The sequence below is a fragment of the Canis lupus genome, chromosome 22 (assembly GCF_048164855.1).
Source record: "Canis lupus baileyi chromosome 22, mCanLup2.hap1, whole genome shotgun sequence".
NCBI classification, from domain to species: Eukaryota; Metazoa; Chordata; class Mammalia; order Carnivora; family Canidae; genus Canis; species Canis lupus.
The window spans coordinates 49,506,344-49,529,901 of record NC_132859.1 but is presented as its reverse complement, the minus strand read 5'-3'; the positions used below and the strand labels follow the sequence as shown (position 1 = coordinate 49,529,901).

The window sequence follows — 23,558 nt, the reverse complement described above, 5'->3', positions numbered from 1 at the left end:
CCACAGCTCCCTGCTTCCAACCATCTCCTTGCCTGCTCGGAGCAGAAGCCAGCTAGTCGTCTGGGCTGTGCAGGACCACTGCAGGAGCTGCAGATCCAGAGGGGGCCTGCTAGGCAGATGGCCCATGTCCACCGAGTGCTAATCAGGTGCCACAATGACTCCACCACTGATGCTTAAGCACAGCATTCTGCTGACACAGGAGAGAGGACCCAGAGAAACCATGCTCAGTCTCTCATGCTGTTGGATCCCCTCCTCGTGAGCCCCCTGACCCCCTCAACCACATGGCAGCTTCCATTATTCGCAAATCTCTGGTCCCTGTTGTTTTCTCTTCTCGGCGTTTATCACTCACTGGTGTTCTGTTATCTCCCTCTTCTTTGTGAGAGGGAGATATGTGGGTGGTTGTGTTCACCTTGATTCTCTAGCATCCAGAACACTATCTGGCACAAACAGATGCTCCCTGTTAGTTGAATGGCTGCCTGTTATTTCAGCAAGATGGATGAGTATCAGAGCATCAGGAGTCCAGATGAGGGCTCTTATAGGTGATTCAGCTGGTTTACTACAAGTTCAAGTTCCAACTCCTGCCTCAGTGATCCCAGTGGACAGCCAAGACTTTCTCTCCCAGCATCAGCTGTTGGAGCAGCAGAGGATGATGCCCAGGGGCCTGAGTTGGGCTTCCTCTGCTCTGTGTGACCTCTAGTAAATGCTTCCCCTCCTTGCCCATCCAGCAGATGAGGAAGTAGATGCACTGTGTTTAAATATCGTGGGGTAGATTCCTTCCCCATGTCAAGCGTTAATGGGAAAACAGTTTATTTAAAAGGAAAGCCTGGAGTGTGGAGTGGGATCAAGGAGGAGGGAGATCATGAAAGAGTGTGGCCAAGTCCCCTGGAGGCTCCCATTTGCCCCCATCCACAGGGAACCTCGGGGGCAGTGCAGGTCACACCCATAATGTCTTAATTGGGAGTGAGAGAGCTGGAGCATTTACAGCCCTGCACTGATGATCCTGTAGGTGCCCCTGGAGGGGTATAAATTCCCAGGCACCTCCAGCTTGTCAGGTGCACAGGCCAGGAAACTCCAGCAGCCTGCAGGCAGCCCCCAGACAAGACAAAGATGCTGCCTTTTAGGAGTGAGAAAAGAGAGACTAAGGCAATATGGATGGGGTCCTGACATGATCCCTAAGGTGATATGGAAGAAGGCCTTTCTCCACACAGTACTCTACAAACCTTCTGGAAATGCAGGTTTGAGTCCTGGAATGCATGCTCATTGGCTCTCTCCCTGGACTCTGAGGGTCCAGGGCACAGGGAGATTGTCATGGCCATCTTTTCAGCCTCAGCACTTGTAGCTATGCCTGGCACATGGTTCACATTCAACAAGTACTGCATGAGCAGATGAATGAGAAAATAACAATGGAGGGAAGACTGAGTTCCTATTCTCAGTTCTTGCCTGCCTCCTTGTGATGCATGACCTCACAGTGGGCTACAGTGAGCAGAGTTGATTCCCCTGTTCCATTGACATCACACTTGAACATGGCCATGCAGGCAAAGGGACAGACTGTGTTTGGAGTCAAGGCCTTAGGAGGCATCCTGCATTTCTGCTCATGGTTCTGGACTCCTGTGATCTGGGTCAGAAGAATAAGTAGTCCTAAGAAGAACAAATGAGGGACATACAGAGCAGGCCTGAACCAACTCAAAGTCCAAAGCCAAGCCGAGATGACAAGCACTTAGAGCAGAGCTGCTTCTGCTGACCCACAGGCCTGTACTCAGGAGGAATAGACACCTTCTCTAAGCCACTGAGTCGGAGGGGTTTGTTGGGTAGGTTATATGGTAGTAAGTGTCTCAGGCCGAGTTCTCCAGGAAGCAGACTCTGACACAGAATTGTGTGCAGGAGGTTTGTTACAGAAGGTCCATGGAACCTATACCTGTGGAAGGCAGGGAAAGCAAGCTGGACTCAGCAGAGGGGGAAGCTGAGCTGAGCTGGGCACAGTCCCAGTGAAGGTTCAGCTCTGGGCTGTCCCAGGTTGGGGTGAGGGGTTTTAATACCTCTGAGTTGACCAGATGTCTCATTCAGTTGCTCTAGGAAGGAGTATGACCTTGGGCCAAGCACTGTCCTTGAGTGGAAGCACTTCCCTGAGAAAGTTACTGACAGTGCTCTGTGCATCTGGAGGAATAAGTCCTTCATTCCCAAAAGGGGATCTGGGCAGTACACCCAGAGTCCTCGACTATAACTGACTGATATGATGGTGTCCATCAGATTTCAGGACTGCTTCCCCACGTCTTTACTGCTACGGATCAAAGATTTCAAATACATTTGATTATTCCTAAAATACCATTGAGGTAACAGACCTGCTACCATCTAATAAGTTGCAAAGAAAAACATCACTAATGTTGGCTTACAAGCTCAGTTTTACAATGCTTGCTGCCTGGGGCGTGACCTGCACAAAGCAGACAGCAAAGGGTTTTAGCACTTGTGACTTATTCCATGTGAATATGTCCTTCCTGGAGCCACTGAGATGGCTCTCCTTATGAAGATGCAGTACACACCCTGCTTCCCCTGGAAACCCAAAAACAGTGACATGAGCCCTGACCTGTCCTGTTCCACTCAGCTGATGAGGCTTATAGAGAGGTGAGACTTAAGGGTCCCTTCACAGCTCAACAGTTGTGGGAGAAACAGCTCTATCCGACCTCCACAGAACAGAACAAAGCTACACCAGAGGGAATGAGCTCCTTGAACTCCTCACCCATGGCATCCCATAAGCAGTTGACCTTGGGTACCTGGGAGCATTGAGTCACTCCCCAAGGTCACCCAGTGACTCACTGGCATATTGTTAGCATCATCTACCATTCCTTTCCTTCTTAGAAGAAAAGCTGGAATGGAAAGGATATGTCAAGGAGATATTAGAGCCGCATTGGGGAAAGCTGTATTAGAAAACTCTGCTGTCTTTTTTTTTTTTTTTCCTGCTGGCTTTAAATAACCAAGGCATAAGAAACCAAGCTCATAAATTAACATTGCAGTTTGTGTATAGATTCCCATGAGGGGTATTTTGCAAGTCACCCAGCCTTCTCCTTCGGTTCCTCCGGGTGGCGCTGCATACTGACATCTGACAACTGAGGGCGCAGACGCTCCAGGTGAACAGTGCAGTTAGATCTAGGAGTACAGGGTCAGGTTACTTGCTCTGAACTTAACCTCTGCACACCATCTTCAGAAGTAAAGAACTAAAGCAACCATCAAGACATTGGACGGGACTCCTCGCCTTGGTACTTGGAATCATTTATTGCTAATTTCAATACATTAGCAAACCAAACAAAAAACCCAACATGAAATATGCATCCAGACCCCCACAGTTCTCACTTCCCATTCTTCAATCCGCAGGTGGCTGACCACAGACCCTAAAGGCTAATTCAACTTCGAGGACTGACAGTGTACAACTAGCAAATACACAAGCCAGGTAGGTCAGCAGAACCAGGAATCCAGAACGGGCAAGTGACTGGTGAGGCCAGAGCAAAGGCGTGGGCTATTTGGGATACCTATATCTGCCTACTTTCAAGCCCTCACCTACACAAACTCACATCCCTATTCCTTCGGAAGGTGAAGCTGGAGGAGCAGGGACCACTTGTGCAGCTGGGGCCCATCGGGCAGCCTGGGCTCCTCCAGTGGGGGATACCTGGGAGCTGTGGTCACCAGGGGGCCCAGGACCCCATGGGGTCAGTGCAAACAGGGACTGAGCAGGGGCAATTCCAAGCTGCCACTTCAGAAGGATGTTTGGGCGTGGGCTCCCTCTGCCTGGAGCCCCAGCAGGTGGTTTGGGACCCAGGGAGCTGCTCAGGCTCCCAGGGCCTGGCTGCACCCGAAGGGCAGATGGGGTATGTACAGCACATGGATGAACTGCCTAGCAAGGTGTAGGCAGAGTCTGGGAAATGTCCAGGAACAGGACAATGTCTGGGAAAGTGGTTTCAAGGTGGGGAGTTGCTGTTTGGTGTCCATCTGCCTAATTCCAAGCTTTTGTTGACACAAAGGGGCATCTTCCAGCTGAAACCAGAGCCGGAGGCATCTGGATCGCCTTGCCAGAATGAGGCAGAGAGGGATGGTCAAGGTAGTGTTTATTAACTGACACCCTGGAACCTTGATGATTGGAGAAGTCTGGGACTGGCTGTTACCAGTTTAAAGCTGCCGCCTCAGAAAGATTTCTGAGAAGTAGATACTTTTCTAGGACCCCAATCCTGCATAGCTTCTAGGGATTGGCCTGATCCCCACTGGCCTGAAGGGCTCCAGCTACCAAAACTGGCTGAGAGGACAGATGGCACCTGTGCCCGGTCAGAGGAGCCAGGGCACTGGAATGGGGCTGCTGTGGGGAGACACCAGGTCACAGGAATAGGCTATTTGAGGGTACTTGGCAACTGCATAATTCCAAGCTTTTTTTTTCTTACATATTCTTTCTGAAGCAGAGCTTGAACAATTCGATTGCATTTCCCGGGCTGGGCCTAGAAAGCTGGCCTTGGAATCCTTTAATAACAGACAGCTGGGATCCTTCATTTCTGCAGACACTCAGGACAGAGGCAACTGACTCCCTTTTCAGCAGTGGCCTCAGAGCAATTTCCTGGGTGTAGTCTCTGGTTGGGGACAGGCCCTAGCTCCACAGTCTAGAGGGCCTGGCCGTTTAGTTGCCGAGGGCAGAGTTGCATCTACCTGGAATAGGGCAATGTCGGATGAGGCCTGGCCACACGATCAGGCTCTTTGTGGTACAGGGTGTTGGCATAATCTCAAGGCCTATCTGTTCATTATGGAATATTCCCCCAAAGTCAGAGATTGAAGTTTTTTAAAATGTTTTACCATGAAAGAGCTGGGGGCAGGACTGAGTATCCTCCAACAGGGGGCATCTGGGATGCTCAGTTCCTGGAGAAGCCTGGGACTCCAGGAGGCAGCAGTCCGCATGCAGACTGAATGCAACCTGTTTACAGCTGCCACCTCAGGGTGATTTTCAGGGCTGGGTCCCTTTCCACACGTAGCCTATGCTGGTATTGTGCCTGGCCCAGCTTCACCCCCTCAGAGAGTTCCAGCTGCCTCAGATTGGCTGAAAGGGATAAACTGAGTATGTCCCTATAGCTCATTTTGGGGTAGCCAGGATCTTAGAATGGTGCCCTTATCTTGATAGGCTGGGTCAGAGGTGTGGTCCTTGGGGACAAGGTGCATGCTTACTCACAAGCCCGAACCAACCCAATGGGCAGTATTCCCCATGAGTGGAGAGCTCTAGGTTACTGAACTGCCTTTTCAGGTCACCAGGCAGGGGAGGCTGGCCAGGGGACCATTTAGTAAGAAAGAGACTCCCTGGGAGCACTAGTGGCTGAAGGAACCCCAGACACCTCAGGCAGCAAGTCCAGATGGGGACTTATAGTAGCCAATTTGTAGCTGGTGCCTCACTGTGATATTTGGGAGTGGGCCCCTCCAGACTGAACCTCCAGGTGTTTGGGTTCAAGCCCCAGTTACACCAGCCTGGTGGGCCCCGGTTGCATCAGGCTGACTGAAAGAGTGGGAGCTGTTCATGCTCTGGCTGTGCAGTTCAGGGTGGTAGGAACCTGGAACTGGGTAAAAGACAAGGGAGGCTAGTTCTCAAGAATGGACTCCTTGGTGTCTGTAGATCTGCCTCTTTGCAGATCCTAACCTATGCAAAGCTGCTTATTCTTTCTGAAGGTAAAGCTGGAAGAATCCATCCTTCCTTTCCAGGACAGGGCTGGGCAGCCTGCCAACGTAGACTTCTCTAAGAAACACCTGGGAACCAGGAGGCTGGAGAGGCCTGGGACCTGATCACGCAGCCCGTCCAAATGTGAACTAACTGTTACCATTTCAAAACTGCTGCTTCAGACAGATTCCAGGGGATGGGCTTCCTCCACCCTGGAGGATCTGCAGGTGGTGCATAGAGCATGCTCCAGAGGCCCAGAGGCCCCAGCTGCCCAAGGACAGCTCAGGCAGTGGGTACTGTGCATGGGTAGGCCATGCAGGTCAGGAAAGCTAGGGAGCTAGAACAGGGCAAGTGTAGGGAGAGGCTAGGTCATGGTGGTGAGATCTCGGGGATGTAAGGCATCTGCTTCATTCTAAGACCTAACAAACACACATGCACACACTCCCTCTGAAGAGAGAGCTAGAAGATACTTCTTCCTGTCACAGAAGACCCAGGCTGACTGGGTGGGGTATCCGTCATCGAATAGGAGATATCTCACAGTCCTTGTTGTAGGATCCCTTCAGAAAACAAGTCCCAAGCAAGACAGATGATGGCCAGTTAACAACTTCTGCTCCAGGGTGATTTGGGGGGCTGGGCCTCCTCCATGCTAGAGTCTATATAGGTGTTTGGGCCCCAGCTCCACAGCCTGGAGGGTTCCAGCTGCCTCAGGCTGGCTGTGGGGGTCCAAACTCCGTGTACTCAGAAATTACAGTTTAAGGTAGCCAGAAACCCGGAAAAGGGCATGGATCCAGGGAGGATGTTGTAGACACAAGGCATCTGCCTCAATCCAAGTCCTAACCTATGTAGATTCACGCATTCCCTTTGAAAACAGGGCTGGATGATACTGGGCTGCCTCACCAGGGCAGGGCCAAGAGGACTGGCTGGGGCATCTATCATCCAACAAGACACCTGGCATGCATGTATAGTGCAGTTCAGGGTTGCCAGACCTAGAACGAGACGTTTGGTCTCTAGAGCCTGGGTCAGAGGAATCCCTCTTGGGGATGTCAACCTTAAAAAAGAAATCACTTATTTTACCAGCAAATGAGTTTATTTGGGGATAGCAGAGGAATTGAAACTCAAGACAAACAAGCTATGGCAAACCATAGGCGAGTGGAAAAGACCAAGAGAAGGTCAGCTTTTATTATATTTTAGGAGGATAGTGGGGAGGATTGTTTTGAACAAAAGTTCACTGGAGAACAACTACAGTTTAAAGATATGGCGATATCTCATTGGCCGCAAGATGGTTAGTGCATTTTTGTTGGGGCAGGGAGAGATCTTGTTTTTCTTAAAAGCAAAAGATAAATTCCTATGAGACTAGTGTCCTCTTTTGTCAATGTAAGAATTATCTTCCTTCGGGGGTCCCTGGTTTAGCTCATTGGTTTAGCCCCTGCCTTCTGCCCAGGGCTTGATCCTGGCATCCCAGGATTGAGTCCCACGTCGGACTCCTGCATTAAGCCTGCTTCTCTCTCTGTGTCTCTCATGAATAAATAAATAAAATCGTAAAAAAAAAAAAAAAAAAAAGGCAGCCGTTGGCTCAGCGGTTTAGCACCGCCTTCAGCCCAGGGCGTGATCCTGGGGTCCTGGGATTGAGTTAGTTCCACATCGGGCTCCCTGCATGGAGCCTACTTCTGCCTGTGTCTCTGCCTCTTTCTCTGTCCCTCTCTGTGTCTCTCATGAATAAATAAATAAAAATCTTAAATAAAAAAAAAGAATTATCTTCCTTCTTTCTGTTGGTTATGCAGGCTGCACTGGGTGCAACACACATGAGAGCTCCACCCCTAGGGTTTCCGGGCTCCATTTTGATGAGGGGGCCTTCACTCATTGCTACTTTCCCCACTTGAAAAAGAGCTTTCCCCAAAGGTATCACTGATCAAGAGTGAGGTGTTCTGCAGAGATCTGACAGAGAACAGGTTAGTTTTAAATTGACTACACAAAATAAGACAAGGAGAATAATGACCCAGTTTGCATAGTAGTCCTGAACCAAGAGCCCAACAGGAAGGTAGCCAGCTAAATAGATCAAAGGCTCACAGGTCACAAGGTGGAGTTCTTTGTAGTCAAAGTGCTTATTCGCTGATTTTATTCCGCTAGATGTTTACTTCCCCGGAGGTATTTATCCATGTGCAGCAGGTGGTATTCACTGGTGCACAAATGTCTCTTTGTTCAGCCAGTAGATAATCAGGAGCTATGCAATTATCCAAAATTACTGTCGCCAAGGAGTCAAGTGGTCATTGTTGGGTTTTTATGGCTTTGGTTATGGAGTCAGCCAGCTCTCCTAACATCCGAGAGAGATTCCTGATCTTGCACTTGTCATTCACTCTGATCCATGGGAGAAAGGCTCTCTTTATAGAGGCAAATCCAGAGTCATAAATGCCTCCTAGAGGTTCCCATTTACAGAAGCCATGGAGGTTCAATGGGGTGAACCAAAGGCGGGCTTCATTTGCATGTTAACAGAGGCAGTTAAATGCCTCAATAAGCAGTGTTCTCTGACGGACTAGCAAACATATGCTCCTGGGAAATGTTGTCCACCACAAACACCAATGGAAGCAGGTGGAGCATAGAGGACTCCAGCTAAGATCTGATTATTGATAGATTGATTAGCTGAATTCCCTGACACTTTCAAGCCGTGGGTCAGAGATATTGGGGTGACATTCTATGAGAGGTTATCCTAAAGAGATGCAAACCATTTGTCTTTCCCAGAGGAAAAAATTGTATCTGGGTAAGGAAAAGAAGATGGGGAAGTGAGGGTCATATAATTGACAGAAGTAGAGGATGTTTATAAGTGCAGAGAGGTAGAAACAAGGCATGGGAACACCTGATTTAACAACTTAACCTTACAGGTAACATCCATCGGCTTTTGAGGAAAATCAGCAATAACACTTGGGAATACAGTGCAGTCAAGAGGAGACCAAAGAGTTTCCAACATCGTGAACAGATTGGAACTTCTGGTGACAGATCTAGGAGTCAGGGAAGTTCCCCCTTTTTCAATAGATTGAGAAATGTGGATAAGAGCCTTATCTCTCTGAGAGAAAAAAGAGGGAGGTAGTAAGAAGCAGCAGCAAGAAAAGGATATATGGGGGGTGCCTGAGTGGCTCAGTCAGTTAAGTGTTTACCTTCAGCTCAGGTCATGATCTCAGGGTCCTAGGATCAAGCCCCACATCAGGCTCCCTGCTCAGTGCAGAGCCTGCTTTTTCCCTCTCCTCCCTAGTCATGTTCTCTCTATCTCTGTTGCTATCTCTGTATCTCTCAAATAAATAAAATCTCTTAAAAAAAGAAAAGAAAAGAATACATAGGCTTGGAGCTGGCCATCTTGGAAAAGCAGTCTCTAGCTGTCATCTACTTCAATTCCTGGGGCCGTTGGTTAGTATGTAGGTCCAGTCTGGATTTTGTGATTTCTTTAGCTGTGACACATGAATCCAAAAGTCTATTGCTTGGAGTTTGGCAGCACAAGGGTTGGTTAACAGTACCTTACACTAGCCTATCCAGTGGAGTTGAAAAGAATTTTTCTGGGCATGTCTTTTCCAATAGATGAAGTCCTAGGATTATAAGGCGTGATGTTTCAGGCCTTTGTCCTGGGTGTGTGCTGTGAAAAGTTTGCTGAATATTTCAAGTTTATTAGTTTAAATACTATTTTTTCAATTTCAAAAAACTTACAAAGCATATCAAGAAACGATGTAGAGCAATTGTTACAGAATAGTGGCAGATTTACTTCTAGAAGTTAGCACAATTGTTTATGTGTTACATCAAATAGAAACTCCTCCTATATAATATAAAAGTAAACCATGCACTCTTTAGAAATTACAGTATGAGATTCACTGGTGTCTGGAGGCTCTTTCTGATAGTGCTCTGTTAGACTGGGCAACAGGATCCCCATGTTATTGTTAAAAAGGGTTACTATGAGTTAAGTAGAAAGAATAAAGATTTGAAAAATGGGACAGCTTCTAAACTGATGGCATAGCTAGAAATATTGGAAGCTGCCATCCAGCTTTCCAAGTCGTTATAAGAAATGCGGAAGTTCTTAATTTTAAACAAAGATTGATGCCTGGCTGCAAATCTGAAAAGACAAGGCAATGGTAGGTCTTGGATGGGCTTTTCAGCTATTGCTCAGTTTACCGTGATACAAGAGCAGTGGCTTTCAAACGTGTTAGAACATTTCTACAGCGAGAAATATAGCATATTTTATAGTCCAGCACATGCCTATATATATAAAGCCACCTAAGTAACTGAAATAAGAGTTTAATAAACTGACATGTATTTCTTATATTTAGTATATTTCATGCATTTGCTCTATTTTGCATGAAATTTTATGAAATTATTTTTACTTATAGATAACCTATAATAAATCCATTCACAAATTTTAGATGAAATTGATATATTACCCATTTATATAGATACAGGTGATAAATATTCTGTTTAAATGAATGTTAATCATAATTCATCAATAGTCTGCGACAGTGATTTGAAAAACAAGAATCACCAAAGAAAAAAAGAAAGAAAGGAAGGAAAACAAGAAACACAGGAAATCGGTCCACAGAAAGAGAAAGCTTTCATGAAGTTCCATTGTTTCTCACCTTCCAAAGGAGGAGGTTGCTGCATTACCTTCATTTTGTCAGCATTAGTGCACACAGTTTGTGCACAGTTAATTGATGCTTATTACTCTAAGTGTTCTGACATTTGGGGCCTCATTTTGTATTTTAGGGGATTTCAATTTTTTAAAAAATATTTACAATCTTGGCTCCCCAGCAAAAACTAGGAAGAAGGCAGTTGTGAGTTATCACATTTAGTAGACTTATAAATACATTTCAAATTTTTGAAGGTGATATAAAACATGTTGATCAATAGATCCAAATCTATTTAAAAAGCCAAAAGTAGATATGCTTACATTTAGCATTTAATGTTTATCTTATTTGGAAATGATTTAGGTGTTATTGAACACCTGATTATCATTTAGTTTAACTTAGTATAAACGTTGGTCTTATTTATAATTATATAAATTAGTTACTTTTAACAAATATACTTGGATTAGACACTAAACAGTCATCATCCTAAATTATTTCTTTTGTTGACAAATTTTGTAATATAAAAGTAAGAGTTTATTTGTTTAGTACACTCAGGAAGAAAAAGTTGTTTATCTGCATTCTATTTAATGCTGGTAACTCTGAAGGCATGACTGTTTTTATCAAACCAACAAACTTCAACTAGTGTTTTTTTTTATCAAGATTATCTCAGATCATAAGGACTTGAAAAACATTTGAGTTAGTTGCTATATTTCTGAGACTATATTTGATTTTTATAAATGCTTTCCTTTAAGCCAATTAAAGATCTTTACAGATTAATTTTGTCAATACCACCTGGAGGTAGAAAAATATCACATATCTATACCGTACATAACATAGATTCACATAACATAGATTCACATAACAAGATTCACTTATAGCTTTTGTTTAGAAATTTTAGCCATGTCTCAGGTACAAAACTCAAAAAGAAAATAATTGGATCCAAATTGTGCTTCTGGCAGATGGACTAAGTTAAGATTACCTGCTCAGATGGCCAAAATCTTTTATATAAAAATTTTCTTAATTGGCGTGCTGAAAGGATTTTTAGAACTGTTTTTCAAGTCATGTTAGTCTTTTAGAAGCTTCTGCATATCAAAGAAGATATTCCATTGTCTCCAAGAGTTTGGAATCATCACTGCCCAGGGTGCCCCTTACAGTGGACTTAACTGAAACAAACATTCCCCAGAATGGCCATGACAATCCAAATTATCTAAAAATTCACCCATTTTTCCAGAAAGGCACAAGAACCTGGTCCAAGGACCAAGTGGAACCTATCTTGCCTTCAGGCTCCCTATGTTATCTCAACTCTGAGGAGCCCTATTTTCCAACAGGTCTTCTAAAACAACTGGAATCATGTTCCCTAATTTTGAACAACATGGGTAACATACCAGGAAGCTTCAACAAACAGAAGCAAAGGAGTACTCACCAGAAAGGGTTATGGCTTCATAAAAAAGAACAAAAAACAAAAAGCATAATAGAACCTGAATAAGCCTGAGAGCTCAAAACCCAAGGAGAGCAGAGCTCAAAACCCAGGGTCACCAGAAAGCAGTGAGTTTAAGGGCTCTGTGGCTACCAGCACCTGTGTGCTCACCAGCCTTAGAGTTATGATGTGTCTCTTCTGGACCCCATCTCTCTGACACTGTTTAGTGTTTAATGTTGATGAGAGAAAGACTCTCTAAAGGCCTGGTATACAAGGGAAGCCATTTTAGATTTCTAAATCAATATGCCTGTATATACACTTTGTTCAAACCAAAAGCCTGATTTATGGCCCGCCATGCATGCATTGGTACATCTGCTTGGTGAATGACTAACCTAAGGAAAAAATATCTTGTTCTTGAGGTATTGATCAATGCTCCCACTCCCTGCATTCCTTTATGGTAAAACTCATGATTCTTGCCTGTATGCTAATCTATAATCTTTTGAGCTCTTATAGGATGTAAAAAAAAGTGTATAACCCTGTAAAAACTGTTCTTTCTCCAGAGCACTGTCTTCCTTGTGAAGAGCATGTTTCCAGGCAGTTGTTCTAATTTTAAATTGAATAAAACTCCCTTACTTTTAGAGATTCTAAAAGGTGTGTTTGGTTTACAGTGACAGTGTCAATCTTAAAAATAAAATAGCCACACACACAAAAAAAAAGCCATTTATTTTCTTGCAAAATGAGTTTATTTGGGAATAACAGAGGAACTACAATTTAGAACAAAATTATGGCAGGCCACAGACAGATCCAAAGAGACAAATGGAGGGTCAGTTTTTATTAGGTTTCAAGAGGAAATTGGGGAGGATTGCTTGAACAAAAGTTCATTGGAAAAGAACAAGAGTTTGAGTTTGTGGTGGTTTCTCTTTGGCTGCAAGGAGCAGTTAGTGCATTGTTGCTGGGGCAAGGAGAGATCTTCCTTCTTTTCTTAAAAGCAGGAGGTAAAACTCCAACATAAAAAATGCCTTCCTTAGTCAAGATAAGAATTATCCTCCTTTCTGTTGGTTATGTAGGCTCCAATGCGTGCTACCTGTATGAGATCTCCACTTTTAGGGCTTCCCTACTTCACTTAAAATGAAGTTTCATTTACTAGTTTTCATAGGGACAAGGTACATGCATACTCACAAGCCCTAACTTACCCAATAGGTAGTAGTGCCTCTGAATATAGAGCTTTAGGTATTGGACTGCCTTGGTGGGGCCAGGAGGGCTGGAGTAACTCCTGTGAGCCATTGTGGCTAGAGGAACCATGAGACCTTCAAGCAGTAAGCCCAAATAAGGAATGACTGTCCCCAATTTGTAGCTGTTGCCTCAGGGCGATGCTTAGGAGTCCCCGCCACACTGAACTTATCAGGTGTTTGGGGTTCAGCTCTAACTACAACAGCCAAGTGGGCCCTGGTTGCCTTAGACCAACTGAATGGCTTTGAACTATGTATGCCTTGGCAGCACAGTTCAGGGTAGCCAGGATCCTAGAACTAGATAAGAGTCAGGAGAGGCCAAGTCTCGAGAGAAAGATGTTGGGAGTCCATAGTGCCTGTATAATTCCAAACCCTAACCCACACAAATGCACTTATTCCTTCTGAATGCAAAGATGGAAGAGTCTGGACTGCCTTGTCAGGATAGGGCTGGGCAGACTGACTGGGGTAGCCTCTAATAAGGGATGCCTGGGAGCCTAGATTACTGTAAGCCTGAGACTCAATCAAGTGGCCAGTCTAAATGGGGACTGATGGTTGCAAGTTTAAAGCTGCTACCTTGGAAAGGTTTTCAGGATGGGGTCCCTCCCTGCTAGAGAATATAAAGATGGTGAGTCACAGTGTGAGCTCCACAGGACCTGCAAAGCCCTGGCCGCCATAGGGCCAACTGACAAAGTACAGTCTGCACATGTGTGGGTTGACAAGTTAGGGTAGCCAGGAAACTAGAATGAGAAAAAATCAGGTATGACTGGATTATAGCATGGGGCTATTGTGGGTACTCCTATCCTCCTAAATCTAAGCTTTTACCTACACAAAAGTGCATATTCCCCCTGAAGGCAGAGTTAGAGGAATCTGGACTGCTTGGCCAGAGTGGGGCTGGACCTGGGTATCTTCCAATAAGAGACACCTTTCAGCCTTGAAAGCTGGAGAAGCCAACACCTCATCAGGCAGCTAGCCCAAATAGGACTGATTGTCACCAGTTTCAAGTTGCCACCTTAGGAAGAGCTTAGGGGGTAGGCTCCCCACCACTGGCAGGATAGGCAGGTGTTTGAGGACCAGCTCTAGCTCCACAGGTCTGAAGGGCCCCAGCTTTCCAAGGCCAACTGGTAGTATGTACGGTGCATGAATAAAATGCAAAGGTCAGGGTAGCCAGAGACCTGAAATGGGACAAGTGTCAGGAGAGGCTAGATTATGGCAGCAGGCTATTGGGGATATCTGGAATCTACCTAATTTCAAGCTCTAACCTACACAGATACACATGTGGAGACCAAGGGAAGGGCACCCCAAAATGTGCCACTTTGGCATGTTCATTCTTTCAAATTAAAGTTACTTAAGAAACAGTCACTGCAAGGACACCCTGAGCCTTCTTCTTCTCCAGAGAGCAGGAAATAAATGTCCCATGGAAAGGTACCCTTCCTTCCTGTATCAGGAGGTAAAATGACAATTTTATCACCAGAGAGAAGGGATTCAGAACCAAGAAGTCTATATAAATAAACCTTGTTAGTAATAATTTACTAACCCCAGCCCAAATTCTGTTAGAATGCCTTACTAATTGAAGCTTCTGAATGTAACTTTTCTTTGTCCTCAATTCCTCACAGATTTATTGTTTGTCCAAAAAGTATAAAAGCTGCCTGCTTTGGTTATTTCTTTGGGCCTCAACTTGAATATTTGGCCTCCATGGTCATGTAATTTTTCCTCCTCAACAGTTGGGAAGATAACACTAACTGGTTGCACACCAGTGCTGCTGGAGAATCCTGGGACATCTCACAGAAGCCATCAGAGGGTAAGCATCCCTGCCACATCAGCCTCCCAGGGGTCAGCTGCAGGCCTAATGGACCAAGAGTGGTGAGAGTCCTTTTTCTCTTGCTGTGTAAATTTAGATTAGCAGAAGATAATATATGTGGAATAGTAGCTTGGGCTTAACGATACCAGTAAATTTGGTAGAATAGTCTTGGCTTGACTCACCCATTTTCTCCCAGAGATGGTCACAATTTTTCTTTTGTTGTTCTCTTTTGTACTATTTGTCATAAAAAGGAATTATCATCAGGAAAGACTACAGGCATAAACCCCATTAGCCTGGTGTTTGAGCCAGCCTCACAAACCGGTGAGTTCATGGTAATCATGTGACTAGCATCTATTTAGACAAACTTTGGTGTGGGTCCCCTACGTAAAAGCTGGATGAGCTTTCTTCTTTCATCTTGTCCTATGTCCTAAGTGCTTGGCTTTGTGACCAGTAGGAATATGCTCTTCAGTCTCCACCATCTGAAGGGTGTACTTACTGAGTGCACCTTGGTGTCCTGTCAAGTAGCCTGGGGTACCAAGTCATTTACAAGCAGTACCCTCTCTCTGTGGCTCTGGCAGCTCTCAGGGGAATTTGTCATAAGAGATCTCAGCCCACAAAGACCTTTGTCCTCTTAGTCTTTATTGCTGGTTTGTGCTGGAAAAATCCCATTTCAGTAGAACCTTCCTGCTATCAAATATTAGCAGGTCAGTGACTGGAAGCACCTCACATTTTTGTGGAAGACTGGAGACAGGGTATTTTTAGCACTATCCTTACTACCTGTGCGATGAAGGCCTTTGCTGCCTCAGACTATTTTTGGGAGTAATCTTTTAGATCCAGGATTGCATCACCTATGCCCTCTCCAGGAATGCCTCCCATGTCCATGGTCTAAACCTGGAAAATTGTCTCAGGGTCTTTCCATTAAAAGGCTTTGAGTCATTATTGAGATTGATAAAATTCTACTTTTCAGTGGCCAATTGTTGGATCCTTTAAAGTGACTATATTGAAAGAAAAACATTCTTTATAGACAGTTTATCAATTGTCATATTAATGTAATAAATAACCTTTAGGTCTCCCTTGACAAGATGAAAAGACAAAAATTAGACTTAAGACCAAAATTAATGTCCACATCCAACACAAAGTCCCCTTCTCAAAATCCAGCCCCATCCATGTGTTTTGATTTTCCTTTCCCTACTAGATTTACAGAAAGCTCTCCAGGCTAACCTCTAAGTTGAAGGTATACACTTAATCAGAGAAATGCTGAAAGCCTGGAAATGAATATAACAAAAGAGATTGGCTGGAAGACCCATTTTGCTCCTACTTCCCAGAGCCCTATAATGAGGCTCTCCTAATGTACTGTTGGATCCTATTGGCTAGTATCTTGTTGAGAATTTTTGCATCGGTGTTCATCAGGGATATTGGTCTGTAATTCTCCTTTTTGGTGGGGTCTTTGGTTTTGGAATTAAGGTGATGCTGGCCTCATGGAACGAATTTGGAAGTACTCCATCTCTTTCTATCTTTCCAAACAGCTTTAGTAGAATAGGTATGGTTTCTTCTTTAAACGTTTGATAGAATTCCCCTGGGAAGCCATCTGGCCCTGGACTTTTGTGTCTTGGGAGGTTTTTGATGACTGCTTCGATTTCCTCCCTGGTTATTGGCCTGTTCAGGTTTTGTATTTCTTCCTGTTCCAGTTTTGGTAATTTGTGGCTTTCCAGAAATGTGTCCATTTCTTCTAGATTGCCTAATTTATTGGCGTATAGCTATTCATAATATGTTTTTAAAATCGTTTGTATTTCCTTGGTGTTGGTAGTGATCTCTCCTTTCTCATTCATGATTTTATTAGTTTGAGTCTTCTCGCTCTTCTTTTTAATAAGGCTGGCTAATGGTTTACCTATCTTATTAATTCTTTCAATGAACCAGCTCCTGGTTTTGTTGATCTGTTCCACAGTTCTTCTGGTCTCGATTTCGTTGAGTTCTGCTCGAATTTCATTAACTCTCTTCTTCTGCTGGGTGTAGGGTCCATCTGCTGTTTTTTCTCTAGCTCCTTTATGTGTAAGGTTAGCTTTTGTATTTGAGTTCTTTCCAGTTTTTGAATGGATGCTTGTATTGCGATGTATTTCCCCCTAGGACTGCTTTTGCTGCATCCCAAAGATTTTGAATGGTTGTATCTTCATTCTCATTAGTTTCCATGAATCTTTTTAATTATTCCTTAATTTCTTGGTTGACCCTTTTATCGTTTAGCAGGATGGTCCTTAACCTCCACGTGTTTGAAGTCCTTCCAAACTTCTTGTTGTGATTTAGCTCTAATTTCAAGGCATTATGGTCTGAGAATATGCAGGGGACGATTCCAATCTTTTGGTATCGGTTCAGACCCGATTTGTGACCCAGTATGTGGTCTATTCTGGAGAAAGTTCCATGTGGACTTGAGAAGAATGTGTATTCAGTTGAGTTTGGATGTAAAGTTCTGTAGATATCTGTGAAATCCATCTGGTCCAGTGTATCATTTAAAGCTCTCGTTTCTTTGGAGATGTTGTGTTTAGAAGACCTATCGAGTGTAGAAAGCGCTAGATTGAAGTCACCAGGTATAAGTGTATTATTATCTAAGTATATCTTAACTTTGGTTATTAATTGATATATTTGGCAGCTCCCACATTCGGGGCATATATATTGAGGATTGTTAAGTCCTCTTGTTGGATAGATCCTTTAAGTATGATATAGTGTCCCTCTTCATCTCCCACTACAGTCTTCGGGGTAAATTTTAGTTTATCTGATACAAGGATGGCTACCCCTGCTTTCTTTTGAGGACCATTTGAATGGTAAATGGTTCTCCAACCTTTTATTTTCAGGCTGTCGGTGTCCTTCTGTCTAAAATGAGTCTCTTATAGACAGAAACAAACAATCCAATCATGAAATGGGCAAAAGACATGAACAGAAATCTCACAGAGGAAGACATAGACATGGCCAACATGCACATGAGAAAATGCTCTGCATCACTTGCCATCAGGGAAATACAAATCAAAACCACAATGAGATACCATCTCACCCCAGTGAGAATGGGGAAAATTAGCAAGGCAGGAAACCACAAATGTTGGAGAGGATGTGGAGAAAAGGGAACCCTCTTACACTGTTGGTGGGAATGTGAACTGGTGCAGCCACTCTGGAAAACTGTGCGGAGGTTCCTCAAAGAGTTAAAAATAGACCTGCCCTACGACCCAGCAATTGCACTGTTGGGGATTTACCCCAAGATACAGATGCAGTGAAATGCCAGGACACCTGCACCCGGATGTTTCTAGCAGCAATGTCCACAATAGCCAAACTGTGGAAGGAGCCTCGGTGTCCATCGAAAGATGAATGGATAAAGAAGATGTGGTTTATGTATACAATGGAATATTACTCAGCCATTAGAAATGACAAATACCCACCATTTGCTTCAATGTGGATGGATCTGGAGGGTATTATGCTGAGTGAAATAAGTCAATCGGAGAAGGACAAACATTATATGTTCTCATTCATTTGGGGAATATAAATAATAGTGAAAGGGAATATAAGGGAAGGGAGAAGAAATGTGTGGGAAATATCAGAAAGGGAGACAGAACATAAAGACTCCTAACTCTGGGAAACGAACTAGGGGTGGTGGAAGGGGAGGAGGGTGGGGGGTGGGGGTGAATGGGTGACAGGCACTGAGGGGGGCACTTGACGGGATGAGCACTGGGTGTTATTCTGTATGTTGGCAAATTGAACACCAATAAAAAATAAATTTATTATTAAAAAAAAATCAGGCTCTCCCAGCTTCGGGCTTTCCTATGCAATGTCCTTTGCAAATGTGTCCTGGACCCCCCCCACCACACACACATACAAATTTATACCCTTTGAGAAGAGCAGAGATTTTAAATTATAACACCCCTGTAGGGGGCACCTGGGTGGCTCAGTCAGTTACATGCCTTCAGTTCAGGTCATGATCCCAGAATTGCAGGAACCAGCCCTGTGGCAGGCTCCCTGCTCTGCAGGAAGTCTGCTTCTCCCTATGGTCCTCTCCTCTCTTCTGCATTCTCTTTCACTGTCTGTCTCAAATAAATAAATAAAATCTTTTAAATCTTAAAAAATATAATTAATTAATTTAAATCAAGCCCCTTTACCTCCACTTCCAAAATTTTCTAAATTTTCTAATTTAGAATGGAATTAGAAAAATGAGTGACCCTTCACAACACACTCCTCACAGAGCAAAGTGTTGATCAAAATTTCTTCTAGGCCCTTCTACAAATGATCAGCAGAAAGGTGATAGGGACTAATAGAAGCCAATGTCAAATTGTATACTTAGAAGACTTCTGTTAAAATACTGTAAACAGACATTTCAAAGGCATAAATCTTTTGATTCCTATTTTAGTTAGAAATCTCTCTGGTATAAGGAAGAAAGTTTAATTTAAAAGGTGGGTCAATCTCTTGATATCCAGTAATTTTGGGGGATTAAAAACAATCTTTGTCTTGCAAATCTCTACAAAATCAGAAATGCAACTTTGGAAGCAGATCAAAGCCCACCTATCTATCAATCCCCAAACCTCACCTGTTCTCCAAATGGTTGTAGATATTATAAAATACCGTAATATTGAGACAAAATTGGACTGTACTTTAAAAAGATAAACAGCAATTACCCTGAAATTCTTAGAAATATTTACATATAAAATATTAATGAAAGGGATTGAAGACAACACACATGAATAAAAAGATAGTCCATGGTCATGGGTTGGAAGAATCAATATTATTAAAATGTCCATACCATCCAAAACAATCTATAGATTTATTGCAATCCCCATCAAAATACCAATAGCATTTTTCACAGAACTAGAACAAGTAATACTAAGATTTGTATGGAATCACAAAAGACTTTGAATAGCTAAAGCAATCTTGAAAAAGAAGAACAGAACTGGAGGTATCACAATCCCAAATTTCAAAATATACAACAAAACTGTAGTAATCAAAACAACATGGTAATAGCGCAACAATAGACACGTAGATCAACAGGACAGAATAAAGACGTAAGAAATAAACCCACAATCAGATAGTCAAATAACATTTTAAAAAGGAGGCAAGAATATGCAATGGGACAAAGAGTCCCTTCAACAGATGTTGGGGAAACTGGAGAGCAGCATGCAAAAGAGTGAAACTGAACCACTGCTTATACCATCCACAAAAATAAACTCAAAATGGATTAAAGACTTACATGTGAGACCTGACTATAAAACTCAGACAAGAAAACAGGCAGTAATTTCTTTGACATCAGCCATAGAAACATTTTTCTAGATATGCCTCAGGCAAGAAAAACAAAAGCAAAAATAAATTACTGGGATTACACCAAAATAAAAAGCTTTGTGTAGCAGAGGAAACCATCAACAAAACAAAAAGGCAACTTAATGAGAGAAAACATTTGCAAATTATATATCCAATAAGGAGTTAATATCCAAAATATATAAAGAATTTATACAACTCAACACCAAACTAAATCTGATTTTAAAATGGGCAAGGGTCCTGAATAGACAATTTTCCAAAGAATACACAGATGGCCTATAGACACATGAAAAGTTGCTCAACATTATTCATCATCAGAAAAATACAAATCAAAACCACAATGAGATGTCACCTTATACCTGTCAGGATGACTAGAATCAAAAAGACAAGAAACAAGTGTTGGTGAGGATGTAGAGAAATAGGAACCCTTGTGCACTGTTGGAGGGAAGGTAATTGGTATAGCCACTGTGAAAAACAGTATGCAGTTTCTTCAAAAAATTAAAAATAGAAATACCAGAGAAAGAAATTTTACTCATATGTGAAATTTAAGGAACAAAAACAAATGAACAACAACAACAACAACAAAAAAGACCCAGCACCCACAAACCCACTCTTAAACACAAGAACAAACTGGTGGTTGCCAGAAGGGAAGGATGGGAGAATGGGTGAGATAGGTGAAGGGTATTAAGAGTAAACTTATCTTGATGAGCACTGAGAAATGCATGGAATTCTTGAATCATTATAGAATGAATTTGGACTTTTCTTCCTTTTCTCTTTTTTGAAATAGTTTGAGAAGAATAGGTATTAACTCTTCCTTAAATGTTTGGTAAAATTCATCTGTGAAACCATCTGGTCATGGATTTTGTTTGCTGGGGTTTTTTGATTACTAATTCAATTTCATTGCTGGTAATTGGCCAGATTTTCAATTTCTCTTGATTTGGTTTTGGAAAATCATATGTTTCTAGGAATTTATCCTTTTCTTCTAGGTTGTCCAGTTTGTTGGCATATAATTTTTCATAATATTCTCTTACAATCCTTTGTATTTACCTGGTGTTAGTTGTTATTTCTCCTCTTTCATTTCTGATTTTGTTTGAATCCTCATTTATTTATTTATTTATTTATTTATTTATTTATTTATTTATTTTTACTTCTTTTTTCTTGATAAGTTTGACTAAAGAAAGGTTTATCAATTTTGTTGATCTTTTTTTTAAAAAAAATTTTTTTTATTTATTCACGAGAGACACAGAGCGAGAGAGAGAGAGAGAGAGAGAGAGGCAGAGACACAAGCAGAGGGAGAAGCAGGCTCCATGCAGGGAGCCCAACGTGGGACTCGATCCCAGGTTTCAAGGATCACGACTTGGGCCAAAGGCAGGTGCTCAACCACTGAGCCACCCAGGCATCCCAATTTTGTTGATCTTTTTAAGAGCCAGCTTCTGGCTTCATTGATATATTGTTTGTTTAGTTCCTATTTCTTTTATTTCTGCTCTAATCTTTATTATTTCCTTCTACTGGTTTTGAGTTTTGTTTGTTCTTTTTCTAGCTCCTTAGGCTAGGCTAGATTTCTTCTTGCTTCTTGAACTAGGCTTATATTGCTATAAACTTCCCTTTTAGAACCACTTTTGCTGCATCCCAAAGATTTGGTGTCATTGTGTTTTCATATTCATTTGTTTCCATGTATTTTTTTAAATTTCCTCTTCAGGGATCCCTGGGTGGCGCAGCGGTTTGGCGCTTACCTTTGGCCCAGGGCGCGATCCTGGAGACCCGGGATCAAATCCCACGTCGGGCTCCCGGTGCATGGAGCCTGCTTCTCCTTCTGCCTATGTCTCTGCCTCTCTCTCTCTGTGTGACTATCATAAATAAATTTAAAAAAAAATAAAAAAAAATTTCCTCTTCAATTTCTTGGTTGACCCATTTATTGTCTGGTAGCATGTTATTTAATCTCCATGTATCTGTGCTCTTTCCAGATTTTTTCTTGTGGTTGACTTCTAGTTTCATAGTGTTGTGGTCAGAAAAGATGCATGCAATGAATAACTTCAGTCTTTGTAAATTTGTTGAGACTTGTTTTGTGGCCTGATATGTGACCTATTCTAGAGAATGATCTGTGCACTTGAAAAAATATATATATTCTGCTTTAGGATGGAATGTTCTGAATATATCTTTTAAGTCCATCTGATCCAATGTGTCATTCAAAGTCATTGTCTCCTCATTGATTTTCTTTTTTTTTTTAATTAATTAATTAATTAATTAATTTATTTATTTATTTATGATAGTCATCAGAGAGAGAGAGAGAGAGGCAGAGACACAGGCAGAGGGAGAAGCAGGCTCCATGCACCGGGAGCCCGATGTGGGATTCGATGCCGGGTCTCCAGGATCGCGCCCTGGGCCAAAGGCAGGCGCTAAACCGCTGTGCCACCCAGGGATCCCTCCTCATTGATTTTCTGTTTGGATAATCTATCCATTGATGTAAGTGGGGTATTAAAGTCCCCTATTTAAAAAAAAAATAAAAAAAAAAATAAAGTCCCCTATTTTTATTGTATTACTATTGATTACTGCCTTTATGTTTGTTATAAACTGCTTTATGTATTTGAGTGCTCTCGTGTTGGGTGCCTAAATATTTACAATTGTTAGATCTTCTTGTTGGATTGTTCCCTTTGTGATTATATAGTGTCCTCCTTTGTCTTTTGTTACAGTCTTTATTTTAAAGTCTATTTTGTCTAATACAAGTATTGCTACTCTGGCTTTCTTTTCACTTCCAGTTACATGATAAATGTTTTTCTAACTCTTCACTTGCAATCCACATGTGTTTTTAGGTCTAAAATGAATCTCTTGTAGGCAACATATAAATGGGTCTTGCCTTTTTTTTTTTTTTTTAACGTTTTATCTTTAAGCAATCTCTGCACCCAATGTGGGGCTTAAACTCACAACCCTGAGATCAAGAGTCACATGCTCCACTGACTGAGCCAGCCGGGCACCCCAGGGATCTTGCTTTTTTATCCATTCTGTCTTGCTTTTTTATCCATTCTGTCATCCAATGTCTCTTGATTTGTCTCTCATTTACATTCAAAGTAATTACTGATAGGCATGTACTTATTGCCATTGTTTGTTTAATAGTTGGTTGGGGTTTTTCTGTTTTCTTTTGTTTTAGTTTTTCCCATTCTCCTTTGCTCTCACCTCTCAGTTTATTGGCTTTCTTTAGTGACATAGTGGGATTCACTTCACTTTATTTTTTTTATATCTATTACTGGTTTTTGATTTGTGGTTATCATTCAATCTGTATATAACATCTTCTGTAGTCTATATTAAGTTGATGGTCAGTTAAGTTTGAACCCATTCTTTACTCTTCACCCCTCCACACATATATCAAGTATATAGTGTCATGATTTACATCCTTTTATTTTGTGAATCCCTTGACAAACTTTTATAGATATATTTATTTTTACTGCTTTTCTTAGTCCTACTAAGTCTTTCCTTTCTACTCAAAGAGGCCCCCTTAACATTTCTTACAGGGCAGTTTTAGTGGTCTTGAATTCCTTTAACTTTTGTTTGTCTAGAAAACTCTTTATTTCTC

General features: G+C 42.4%; 2 long non-coding RNA genes across 2 annotated transcripts in view; both read left to right on the top strand.

The window, feature by feature from the left end:
• Nucleotides 1-1,528: 1,528 nt before the first annotated feature.
• LOC140614318 (uncharacterized) lies at nucleotides 1,529-7,372 on the top strand. The gene is made up of 4 exons (XR_012015216.1): nucleotides 1,529-3,251; nucleotides 3,367-3,442; nucleotides 4,011-4,087; nucleotides 5,683-7,372. It is a non-coding gene; the product is annotated as an uncharacterized lncRNA (long non-coding RNA).
• A 3,483-nt stretch (nucleotides 7,373-10,855) lies between these two features.
• Nucleotides 10,856-23,558, top strand: part of LOC140614319 (uncharacterized) — a 28,387-nt gene continuing 15,684 nt past the window's right edge. Inside the window, exons 1-2 of the long non-coding RNA XR_012015217.1 lie at nucleotides 10,856-14,710; nucleotides 14,962-15,031. This is a non-coding gene — a long non-coding RNA (uncharacterized lncRNA). The remainder of the gene's footprint in view (nucleotides 14,711-14,961; nucleotides 15,032-23,558) is intronic.